The sequence below is a fragment of the Cupressus sempervirens genome, chromosome 6, assembly GCF_028749045.1.
Source record: "Cupressus sempervirens isolate cs-2001-9-10 chromosome 6, ASM2874904v1, whole genome shotgun sequence".
Lineage (NCBI taxonomy): Eukaryota > Viridiplantae > Streptophyta > Pinopsida > Cupressales > Cupressaceae > Cupressus > Cupressus sempervirens.
The window spans coordinates 482434933-482448421 of NC_143123.1; positions in this window are offsets into that span (position 1 = coordinate 482434933).

The window sequence follows — 13489 nt, forward strand, 5'->3', positions numbered from 1 at the left end:
GCATGCACTATGCTTGTAATTTCCAAATCATGAGTGGGGTAGTTAAGCTCATGGTCCTTGAGTTTTCTAGACTCATATGCAATCACTCAACCAACTTGCATCAACACCATACCCACACCCTCCAACAAAGCATCTGTGCAAACCATGAAATCACCTATAAGATTAGGCACTATTATTGGAAATATCCAAGATATGACAAGTTATTGAGAGGGGAGGGGTGAATCAGTAACTTTAAAACTTTCCTTTAAATTTACCACACATCCATCTATGCTATTGCATACATTAGCTCTGAAAGATAAAACATTCATCACACAAAAGAACACAATATTTTGGTGACCTAGAAACCTTCCAAATAGAAAGTAAAACTGGGGTGGGGATGATACCCACAAAACTTCAATACTACAGCATAAAGTTGGCCTATTAAGGCTTACATTGACCACTTCTAGTGATCTGCCCTGTTAGGAGCACAAAGGACTACTAGGTCCACCTTGTTAGAGGATTTACAAACATACAATGAAGTATGCACTCGATTAAGAGATTTGTACAAAGACTATCAAGTCTACCTTGTTAAAGGATTTAGAAAATTGATTCACCTGTTAAGATGAAGTAGTGGATCTGCTTACAAATAATTTCTGATAAGATCCTTTATGCATTGATCACCTCATGTGATGAATATAACTTTTATGCCTCTATATTGACCTTGTTGTATTCCTTGAATTGCTATTGAAAATCTTTTGCAGATACTTTTCAAAATTACTTCACTTTACTTCACTATGTCTTGATATCTTTGATATCTTACAATACATCTTACATATATACCTTTCAAATTTACAAAATTGCAAGGTCGACCAAAATACAAGTGAACAAATACATTACAAAGTCGGCCCAACAGTAAATAACTTGGGTTCACTGAACTAACTTAGTGACTTTCTAATACACGGCATCCACTGCATTACTCGGCATCATCATGCACTCGGTAGAAGTGAAGGCTCGGTCCATACTAATCACTCAATGCAGTTCTGAACTCGGTAACCACTAGTGACTTGGTAGATGTAGTCTCACTCAATAGATACTATACACTGAGTTTACCTTTCTTCACTCAGTAAACACTATTTCTTCCAACGCTCGATTTTCTCTAAATCTTCATGACACAAACTCACTGCTTGATAGACACTGTGAAGCATGGTAGACACTGAGAAACTCGGTAGGCATTGTTGGTCTTCAGATTGCTTGTATTTGCTTGGTAGCTTCAGGAATGCTCAGTGTAAACTGAAGACTAATTGATAAGCTCAGTAAGCATTAAAAATCAAATAAGTGTTGTCACTAATGACAAATACAACATAATGCCAAAAATCTCCCCCTTTGGCATTAGTGACAAAAACACTTATGAACCAAAACCTATGTTAACTGACATTCTGATTTTGATTTTCCAAAATTGATCTTTGTAAAGCTGTTGTATATGCATATCTTACATGTCTTCCCCATACATATGGCATACATAGCTTTTATCTGTAAATATGTCAATTTATTTTCTTTCTTATTTCTTCACAAGCCTCTTTTACTCCCCGCGCTCTCTTCTCTTGTTCATCTCATACTCCCCCTTTTTTATAATAATGCCAAAGAGTATATACAATAGATTCAAATAGAGACACTAAAATGTGGGAGAAATTTGGATTGTACCTTGAGAATAAGAGACAATGTCTTATCCCAATTTTCTTGCAAAATTTTGTAGGTGAAGAGAGCCACTTGAACTTCTACAGAAAGTTCAATCATATGATCTACTATAGAAAAATTGTTGTCGTGGATCAATGTTTTTGAGTAGGCAATATGTTTCTACATTTGGTCCATGACTAGAAGGATCATATTCTGGATGTCAATCAATGTAGACCTGATCTTGGCTTCTTCTCTAAGTAACTCTGCTTGTATTTCTGACAAAAATTTCACCTTCATGTGATGTGAAGAGCTTGAACTATGGTCAAGCTATAACTTTTCAGCACTAGCCTTCATATCCATATCAATCTTATTTAATTTTTCGTTAACATCCTTGGTGTACTCGGTAACATCATAGGGCCTTTCAAAAAGTAATGTTACATTTGTAAAAGATTGCTCAAGGTTGCTCAAAATTGTGGATAATTCTACCTATTTTATTGTAATGTGCTGAGCAATGTGCTCAAGCACCTTATTGTCAAATTTCTTCTCTACCTTTTCAATGAGCTTCTCTTGCCAAGAAGTGTCCTCATTGAACTTATTTATAGCCTCTTCTAATTATAACAAAATATGTTGAGATGGATCAACATCAACACCTATGGCTTATGTAATTATATTTTTGGCATTCTTGATTATTGTGTATTCTCTGTCCCTCTCTTCTCTTAGCTTCTTCTGCCTTTTCTTTTGCTCTAAAAGCTGACTAACCATTCTCATTTCATTGGCTAAGGTAGTGTCCAAATCTGTCTCGAGAATGATAATTTCTTTATCCAAGTCTAAATCTTCATCAATTGCCTTACCAATAAGTAGATGTTTTAGAGGAGTCTTAGGTTGTACTTCAGTGCTTACTTCCTTGGATTTAGAAATAGAAACAATAGTTGATATAAATGGACTAGCAAAGAAAACTTGAATTGGTCCAACTAGAGGAAAATTGAGAGAAGTGCCAACTATATCCAAAATTGATGTGCTTCCCAAAAATGATGTACCAATAGGTAATGTATAGATTGGAATACTTACAATTGAAGTACTAACAGAGATTGGTGCAGTTAGAGCTATGGTAGACAAAATTGTAGAATGGGCTGGCGAACTTATTGTACATGGAGCAAAAGAAGTTGGCATAGTTGATGATGTTTTCATTGATTGCTCAGGTGTTGATGAAGAGGGCTGCAACTAGATAGATGAAGTAACTGATACTTCCATAGAAGATGCTTGGAGTTGTGGGTTGGTAGGAGCAGATGATATTTCTGATGTAGATGCAATCAATCCTGTTGAAGCTATCTTCAACCCTGATGATGTTGCTAGCTTAGGTGGAGAGTGAGGAAGGGAAGTAATGACTTCTGTTGCAATCTTCATTGGGTCATCATCTTCATCCACTTCCTCCTTGTCTTCCTCTTTAGCTTCTTCCCCTTTCTCTTCATCATCAGCCCTTAGTGCCTAATAATCTTCAATATCAATAGTAGCACATGGAGTGTTGTCATCTTCTTCATCATCACTATCACCATCATCATCCTTGATCACAACTAGATCATCACTAGGCTTATGCAGATGATAGATATTCTTCCACATGTTTGTTGAATCTCTTACAACATGCTTAATGTCCTTAATTAGAATCAAACATTTGTGAAATCTAATCATCATTTTACCTTCATTATTCTTCATGGCTACCTTTACTTTTGCCTCAGTGAGATTTGGTAATAGATTCTTCAAGGATTGTTCATAGATGTCCTTTGCTATCTATGTGGCTAAATCCCACCTCGATTGCAGTCTTACTAATAATTCTTTTGAGATCTGAGGAGCAATCTAGTTTGGGGAATACTTTCAGTTTCTCATTTTGGTGAGTACCAACTCCTCAATTTGCATCTTCTCCACATCAGTTCTAGTTTCAAATTTTAATGCCTTGAAATTTGTGATGCCAGCTCCTTCCATTTGTTTCAACCTTTCTTGGAAGGTAAGTTGGGGCTTGTTGAATACTACTTCATCTTTATTTTTTCCTTTGCCTCTTCTAGTGAGAACAATTGTGGAGGTCTTTAGAGGTTTAGTAATGATAACCCTCTCTTTCTTCTTTTTTGTCTATGCCTCTTTTCCTAATTCTTGCTCTTCATCTTCTTGTTCTTGATCATGTTCTTCATCCTCTCCTTTTCCCTTGGTAAGCATTAAGGGACCAGTGATAGTTTTCATCTTAGCAATCTTTCTCTTACCTTTGTTGATTTCTTGATGTAGCTTAATTTCTAATTCAATTCTGGCTTTTGCCTCATCATAAGTACCAAAGACTGGTTGCTTGGGATCTATAGGCTCATTTACCAGTGCTTCAATGATGTCCCTTGTTTCATCAATATTGACCTCATAAGGGAGAGGTTTCACCCATGCAACTCGGGGCCTAACTGCTTAAATGTATACTCTATCATAGTCTACCATGAAATATACATCATCTTTATAGTCCTCAACAAGTTTAGGAGAAATCTTGAACTTGTTGTTCATTCTTTCTTTGAAGTCTTCAAAATAATTATCCATTATACTATCAAAGTTTACACCCATTTCTACTATAAACTCATTTATCTGATACAAAATGGGAACATCCTTTCTCCATACAACAAAACATTTTGATGGAAAGAATTTTTGCACATAAAAGAAGAGACATGTTAACAAAGAAACAAATTTGTAGGGATTGTTCTTTGATGACCTGATGCTATCCATATTCTTGTTTAGTTTCCTTAGTAGTAGTTCTAACAGGTCAAATTCTAGGTTTTTCTTCACAACTTTGAATGCTAAGTCTACTACCTCACATGGCACACTATTTAAATGACTGAAATTGTAAATCTTGTGAGAAATTACATGAATTCCAAACCTCAGCTCCACATCAGTAAAGGTGCTAATTTTCAAGCCTCTACCATCCTACTTGGCTAGGGTTTTCTTTTGGAGTTCATCTCGACCTACGGTTTTGGTGGATTTAGCTTTGCTCAGAATGGGAAGGCCAGTAATCTTTTGAATCATCTTTTTGGTGATCAATACGGGCTGCTCCAACCATAACTGACCATTGTGAACATGGCTAAGAATATACCTAATCCATTTTATCTAAAAGCTTCTTGGCAGGTGTGATATGTGTGTCAACCCTTTTGTTTCCAAATTCTTGTGCTCAAGTTTTAATGAGCCATCAACACACATTTCTTCTAAAGCACTATCCATTTCTAGGGTTCCTATCTCTTGAATTGAACATTTAAAATGAGTGCAGATATCATTAATCAGATATACCTTTGGTGGAATTTTTGATTGTGCACCATTAGGGTCAAGTGCCTCCACCACTGCTGGACCTAAATTGAAATCTGGTGCTTTCCACTCTACACCCTTGACCAAAATCTCTGATCCTCTTTTTTCCTTGCTATTGTTGGTGCTTCTGGATGCCATTGCTGCTCGGTAAGTGATGAAAATCTTCGAACAAATTCCCTAATTGCAAATTCACTCAAAATTGCTTGGAATCACTTGAAATTTCTTGAATGCACATGGAGATCTCTTTTCTCTAAGGATAAGGTAAAAAATGAATTTGAATTTGGCCCATTTTGATGAAAATTTTGCCATTAATGCTAGGTACCATACTGTCATAGTGCATGACAAACTGTCATCCACTGACCTAACTCAGCAAGAGTATCAACTCGATAGATAAACCAAATTCATTTTACTCCCAACCTCTCTTGGTAAGGTCTTTAATCAACTTTCCTCGGTGGAGTCTGATGCAACTTAGTGAAAGATAACCTTTTTGTGATCTTGGTGTATCTAGAATATTGATTGGATCATTTGCATTCCTCATATTTCTTGGAAGTGCTTATGATTTTCTTGCTGAGTACAGCTCCAACACAATTTTAGGAATTTAGTTTGAGTGGATGGAGTCACCCACTTCTTGAGTGACTTCACTTCCATGATTTGAGCTTGTATCTTCAATGGATTTAGGAATCCACTGTTGCTTCATTTGTTTCCTTATGTTGTTAGCCCTTGCTTTTTTTTCATCTTCAATTTTGCCTATATTCATGCAGTTTTTAGCTATATGACCAAGTTCAATGCATGTGTAACACCTTATAGTAGTTTCCTTCTTCCTTAGGTGATGCCTTGCACAATTTATACTAGTGTGTCCATATTCTCCACAATAATGACATCTACACTAAGTATTGCAGTCTCATCCAAATATTGCCTTTACAAGTTGTTCAACTGGATTGAATGATTTGAATCTGCATTGAGATGCCTTGTGACCATGCTTTTTGTATTTGTGACATTTACCTTCAAATTTTTGTTTCTCCTTGCATTTGTTAGCTTTGTGACCATGCTGATTGCAGTTGTAGCACTTCCCATTGAATTTTTCTTTTCCATTGCTCCAACATTTGTTTGATCTGTGACCAATTTTTCCACAATGATTGCATGAGAATTTTTTATTCCGTTTTACACCTTGCTTGGAAGATTCACCTTGTTCTTCATTGTATCCAAGTCCTACTTTACCTTTTTGCTTATGGAGATTCTGCTCATTTTGTTGAATCAGTTGATTCATGTCTTCTTGTGATTTCAACATTCTCTTATTGATTTTTTTTTCAGCATTTAGGTCATTCTTCAATTTTTCAACAATTTTCTTTTCACATCTTAGTTCTCTCAATATTCTTTCATTAATTTCCCTTTCATAATTTAGATCACCTCTTATTCTTTCATTCTATGCTTTGAGAATCCTAATTTCTTCATTTGCTCCAGTGATTTGATCAATGAGGTCTTCATGTTGATTGGATTGATTCTATTCTTTATTGTTTCTTGCCTCCAATTCTTCATTTTCCTTATTCCTTTGTTCCAAAATTTCACATAGTCTGGTTGATTGGATTTCTTGTTCTCTTTTGAGTTGTCTTACTTCTTCCTACAGAGAGCCATTCTTTGCTAGGAGTTCCTTGATTGCCTCATTAGCTTCATCTGAGCTGCTTGATGGTAAAAGGTCTTCAATCTTTTCTTCAACATACTGATGGTCATCCATTTGTCTTGCAAGTTCCTTTCTTCTTTTTAGGGATTGGGTAAGATGCTCCTTTTCTTCTTTGAGTTGAGCTATGGCCATTTCTAGATCTAGCTTTTCATTTTCAATTACCTTGTCAAGTCGGAATATCTCCGTTTGTCTTTAGATCTTTGCTCAAGCTACCAAACTTTTATCTTGAGAAACACAAAGCTCTGATACCAATTGTTGAAAATATTCAAGATATGAAAAGTTACTTAGAGGGGAGGGGTGAATCAGTAACTTTAAAACTTTCCTTTAAATTTACCACACATCCATATATGTTATTGCATACATTAACTTTGAAAGATAAAACATTCATCACACAAAAGAACACAATATTTTGGTGACCTAGAAACCTTCCAAATAGAAAGTAAAACTAGGGTGTGGATGATACCCACAAAACTTCAATACTATAGCATAAAGTTGGCCTATTAAGGCTTACATTGAACACTTCTAGTGATCTACCCTATTAGGAGCACAAAGGATTGCTAGGTCCACCTTGTTAGAGGATTTACAAACATACAATGAACTATGCACTCAATTAAGAGATTTGTACAAAGACTGTCAAGTCTACCTTGTTAGAGGATTTAGAAAACTGATTCACCTATTAAGATGAAGTAGTGGATATGCTTACAACTAATTGCTGATAAGATCCTTTATGCACTGATCACCTCATGTGATGAATATAACTTTTTTGCCTCTATATTGACCTTGTTGTATTCCTTGAACTACTGTTGAAAATATTTCACAGATACTTTTCAAAATTACTTCACATTACTACACTATTTCTTGATATCTTTGATATCTTAGAATACATCTTACATATATACCTTTCAAATTTACAAAACTACAAGGTCAGCCAAAATACAAGTGAAAAAATACATTGCAAAGTCAGTCCAATAGTAAATAACTTGGGTTCACTGAACTGACTCGGTGACCTTCTGATACATGGCATCCACTACATTACTCGGCATCATCATGCACTCAGTAGAAGTGAAGGCTCGGTCCATACTAATCACTCAATGTAGTTCTAAACTTGGTAACCATTGGTGACTTGGTAGATGTAGTGTCATCGATAGATAATGCACACTGAGTCTACCTTGCTTCACTCGGTAAACACTATTTCTTCCAACACTTGGTTTTCTCTGAATCTTCATGACACAAACTTACTGCTTGGTAGACACTGTGAAGCACGGTAGACACTAAGAAACTTGGTAGGCACTATTGGTCTTCACATTGCCTATATTTACTTGGTAGCTTCAGGAATGCTCGGTGTAAACTGAAGATTGAGTGATAAGCTCGGTAAGCATTAAGAATCAAATAAGTGTTGTCAGTAATGACAAATACAACATAATGCCAACAACTATAAGGACTAGTGCACTATTCAAACACTTCTTAAGAGCATTAAATGTTTCCTTGCACTGGTCAAACCAAACACACTTCTTCCCTTTCTACTAAAGGGAAGTGATGGAATGAGCTACTCATGAGAAATCCTTCACAAAGTGATGGTAGTAACTTGCCAATCCCATGAAACTAAAAACTTCTAAGACATTAGTGGGTACAGCCAATCCATGATAGTGAAAATCTTCTTTGGTTCCACTACAATTCCATCACCAGTGATGATGTGTCTCAAATACTTCACCTCTAACTAGAAGAACTTGTATTTACTCAAGTTTTCATACAACTAATGGTCTCTCAAGTACTACAATACCTGACATAAATGGACTTTGTGCTCCTCCGTAGTCTTCAAATAGATTAATATGTCATCTAGGAATACAATGACACACTAATTGAGGTAAGTGTGAAATACACCATTCATCAAACTCATAAGCACTAATGGTGCTTTGGTTAACCCAAAGGGTACAACCATGAATTCATAATGCCCATAGCGTGTATGAAAAGCTATTCAATGAATATCATCCTCCTGGATATGAAGCTGATGGTATCCTGACTTTAGATACATCTTTGAGAACACTCAAGCTCCCTTCATCAAATCGAACAAGTCATCTATCCTTGACAAAGGATAGCAGTTCTTCACTATCATTTTATTCAACTACTAGTAGTCAATGCACAAATGCATAGAACCATCCCTCTTCTTCACAAAGATGACTGGTGCACTCCATAGGGATACACTATGAAAAATATGGCCCTTGGCCAACAATTCCTCCAACTACAATCTGAGCTCACTCAACTCGTGAGTAGTCATGCAGTAAAGAGCTCATGAAATCGGCTCTACTCCTAGTACAAAATCAATCTAAAAAATCAATGTCACACTACCATGGCATACCTAGAATCTCATCAAGAAACACATCAGTATACTCACGAAGGAGTGGGTGATCATCAAGTGTCACCACATGGCTCTAGGCTTCCTCGAGATCACTAATAGAAAAAAGAAACAACTAAGCTTCAGCTAGTTAGCTGAGATCATACAAAGTGAGAGTGGTCTCTGAACTCCCAAATGTTCTCCCTGGCCACCTATGTCATCAACACACTATACCATCTTATGATGGAAATCAATATTCACTTAATGGGTAGCTAACCAATCCATGCCCAACATAATGTCATATGATCCCAAGGGGAGAACGCATAGATCCACCGTGATGGTGAAGGTACCCAAATTCAAAACACATCCCTTGACCAATGAGTCTATAGTCACTTTGGAACCCATGGCTAACTCAACTTAAATGCATAGATCCACTGTAGTAGTGAAGGTACCCAAATTCAAAACACAACCCTTGACCAATGAGTCTACAGTCACTTTGGAACCCGTGTCTAATTGAACCTACCACCTATCAACCTGACGTGCTACCACTAGCCCACATCATTGAACAAGAGATGGTGAAATGAAAGAATCTAAAGCACCAAAGTCAAACAAAACTAAAGTTGAAATACCATGTAACATACCTTTCACCTCAACTACTGTACCTTGATGATATGCTTGATGGTTGTCAACTACCACAAAGACTATGTGATTCATATGAGTATCTCCTATAGTAGTTCAGATTTCACTATGCCCTCACCAGGTCCTTAAGATGGTTTGATGGAACACTCAAAAGATTTATGGCTAGGCTGGCTACAAAAAAAAAATAGTTTCCCCCAAAGCTGGAACCTATCCCATGACATCCCTAAGTAGTGCTAGGATAAGGTGCACTACCTCTGCTAGAGTTCTATTGAGCACTCTAAGGAGGATCATCCTATTGAGATTTATGTCCTCGGCTTTGGTTATCTCATTTCTTCTTAGTGGTACCAGAATACTGGCCACCCTTTCACCAAAACCTTTTCTTACCCTTACTTTGATAACCACCCTAAGAGGGTTTTGATTGGGCTTGGCCCTTTCTAGAAGACTAAATAAACTATGCATCTTAGCCTAAATTCTGAGCACTTTGGTTCTAAGAACTAGACCTGCTACTAAAACCTCTAGCCAAATTTTCCTCTACAATATGTGCCTTCATAACAATAAGAACAAGAGTCTTAGGCTGATGCATACAGACTTCTCCAATGAGGGCATCCTTAAGGCCTCAGATGAAATGATGGGCCAGGAGTAAATCATCATGATTGTAGCATGAGTACTACCTAACCTCAAAGAACCAAATTTTGTACTGATCCATTGGCATTTTACATTGCCAGATCGCATGGAACTCATCGGCATGAGCCTCTCTAAACTGAGGAGATAAGAATCTCTCTCAAAACCTCTCCTTGAAGATCTCTTAGGTGAGATCTACAATGCTGATCTTGAGTTTATGGCCCTCAATATTCCACCATATGGATGCATAGTCCCTCAACTCCATAATCACACAATGTGCCTTCAAATTGGTTGCATATGGGTACATGATGAAGCAGTGCTCCATGTCCAATAACCAAGTTTTTTCCTTGAGACCACCTCCCTTACCATCATACAATGGTAGTTTGGATCAATGAAGAGACTTCATGATATCCAACCTAATGGAATCTTCACCATTATGGTCCCTACCACCCCAATAGTTCCCTTGACCACCTAGTGGAGTATGCGAATGCTCACATTCACATTCCTCCTCTTTATGCTCTGAATGATGGGAATCACCATGATGGGATCCCTCCTCCTGATCATGATCCTATCAGCATTCCTCTACATGAGGGCCCAACCAAGAAAGAACCCCCTAGAGCACTGGCATCAATGCCCATACACCATTCTATTCATTATTACCATGTTCTCCTTCTCCATCCTGACATCCTTCTTCATGGTGCTCTTCTCCAAGGCTACCACTATGGGTATCACCTCAACCACTAGGTCTATGTACAGGAGGCATCACTATGGGAATAACAAGATAATGTCAGAACAATTGGATCACAAGCATAAGAGTCAAAACAATGAACTAACCAGATATCAAAATAGAAACCATAATATAATAATACTCAATGGAAAATAAAACCATAATGGAAGCATAATGCAGAGATCCAAATGTTGCAACATGGCCTTTGATACAAGATGTAATGCTCTACCTAGAGATCCTTGGAACAAGGATGAAATACAATCCAAGATATTAAAAAAATAAAATTGAACAAGTATGAAAGCACATGGTAACATCATACATAGATCACAAAGATTGTAATGGAAGTCTTAACCACCATCCTGACAACCAACAAATCTCCAAACTTCACTACCCAAAGTGACACACACACAATAGGAAATGAAAAACTAAAATGACAACTGCACAAGGAATCTAAGATCTGTCAAGGCATGGAAAATTAAGTAAATGCAAAGGGTACTAGAAACACCAAAAGTCAATCCCTAAAACCAATGGAGATGTCTCGTACTTTTTGCTCGAGGACCATAGATAGACAAATTATCGTGTGAGGATTTGCAACATGAAATGTGAGGAAATACCTTACATGCGAAGATGTGCACCAAATGGCATGAGAAAGTGCTTGGCAAAATAGTCAAGACACCCAAAACTAGTGTTTAGTTTTGCACAAGAAAGTGCCAAAGGCCACATGAGGAAACCCAACACACCACATGAGATCTTGCATTCTCACATGAGAAAGTACAATTTTGTGTGAGATTCCAAGACAACAAGCTAGAAAACAAAAAGGTAAAAAGCTAAGGAATAAAGTTCCTCCACATTGGGGAGTACTAGATCCACATCTCGAGGCAAGGACACAAATAAAATATTGGATGATAGAAACACAATCTAACCATCTAACAATTAGTGAACTGAAAGTGCAAAAGGAAACATCATAGTGTACTAAAACAACATCACAATAAACTAAAGTAACATCATAGTGAACATTACAACCAAACTAAGTATGCGGTTCCTCCCAACCATAATAACATCATAAGACAATTGTGGGCCCTAGCCATCCCCATGCATAACTTCCCAAGCTACTAATCATATTGTTGGTACTATCATATAAGGACATCACTGCTAAAATGTGCTACAACATAAGCATAAGGAAATCTAACATGTTATAAGTAAAGCATAAGATACTCCTAAAAATATGGATAACATCATCTATCATATGCTAATCATCATAATAAGAAAATGATTCAATAACTAACATCATCTAAACATTGTATACAAGCATTCCAATGAAAGAATAAATGAAAAGAAAGCATACTCTGGAACCTGATGTACCAAGTGAAAACATCTAGTAATGGTCCCTAGTAGTGGTAAAGGTAGCTATGCCTCCCAACCATGTGGAACTCGCAAGCCCACTCCCATCATGCTGATGGAGATAATGATCCAACCACAAACACACATAAAGAAAACATCCATGGCTAACACTCATGCCAGATAGAATGATGACTGAAACCAAGAACATAGACAATGCATAAACTATAGGTCCTGGTCATACACTCAATTGGGGCTGACATCATGGAGAGTTGCTTGGTGTTAGAAATATCAAGCTTAGATTGTGTGTCCTTAAACTTAAATGGGTGCTTAGACATTGTGTCCTCAAACTTAATCGGGTACTCACACATTTTATTATCTTAAGTTGTTTTACCGCCCAACATTTTATTTAGTTATCACTTAATTAAAGCTTCCTCTACCAACCTATGGTGCAATGATCACTAGGATGTGAGATAGAATCCCCCTTCATATGCTACCCTACACTACTCATGCTCATCCAATGATGATTTCCCATAAGCATGCAAATTCCCAACCAAACTCCAATGATCATAACTTCTAGAAGTACCACAGAAGAGCGAGCCTCACAAGTCACCTGACAAATGTATGCACAAGTACTCATGTGTGGCGTACCACCATCACGAAGATCATAACACAAGGACTAGATGAGAACACAAAGCAAGAAGTCACTCAACTAAAAATAGACTCAAGAGGAGGGATGTGACATGCATGCCAATGTAGCATAAAAGTGCAATAAAGGTTTGGCTGACATCCAAATAGATGATCTAGTTCCATGACCAAACTCATGCCAAGAAAACTCGAGAAAATATTGTGGCATGCAAAATGAGGTAAAAACCCCAAAAATTGGAAAACTTCAAAATTAAAACCCATTTGGCCTTTGGGTACAAAAATGCTAAAAAATGAATAATATTTGTGTTTAAACATCGTATGCAAAAAATGACTAGCATAATGGTGCAAAACCGCAAACCCCCATCCCAAAAATAAGGAAAATATTCATACCTGACCAACTAGGCATAGCTAGCAATTAGAAATAGAGGGGAACACTAGTTCTCAGCCTCTTGACAAATTACTACTAGAAATAGAAGCAAAAAAAAGAAAACTAGAAAGCCCTACCTAATAACAAAAGGGGCAAAAATTGAAATCAGGC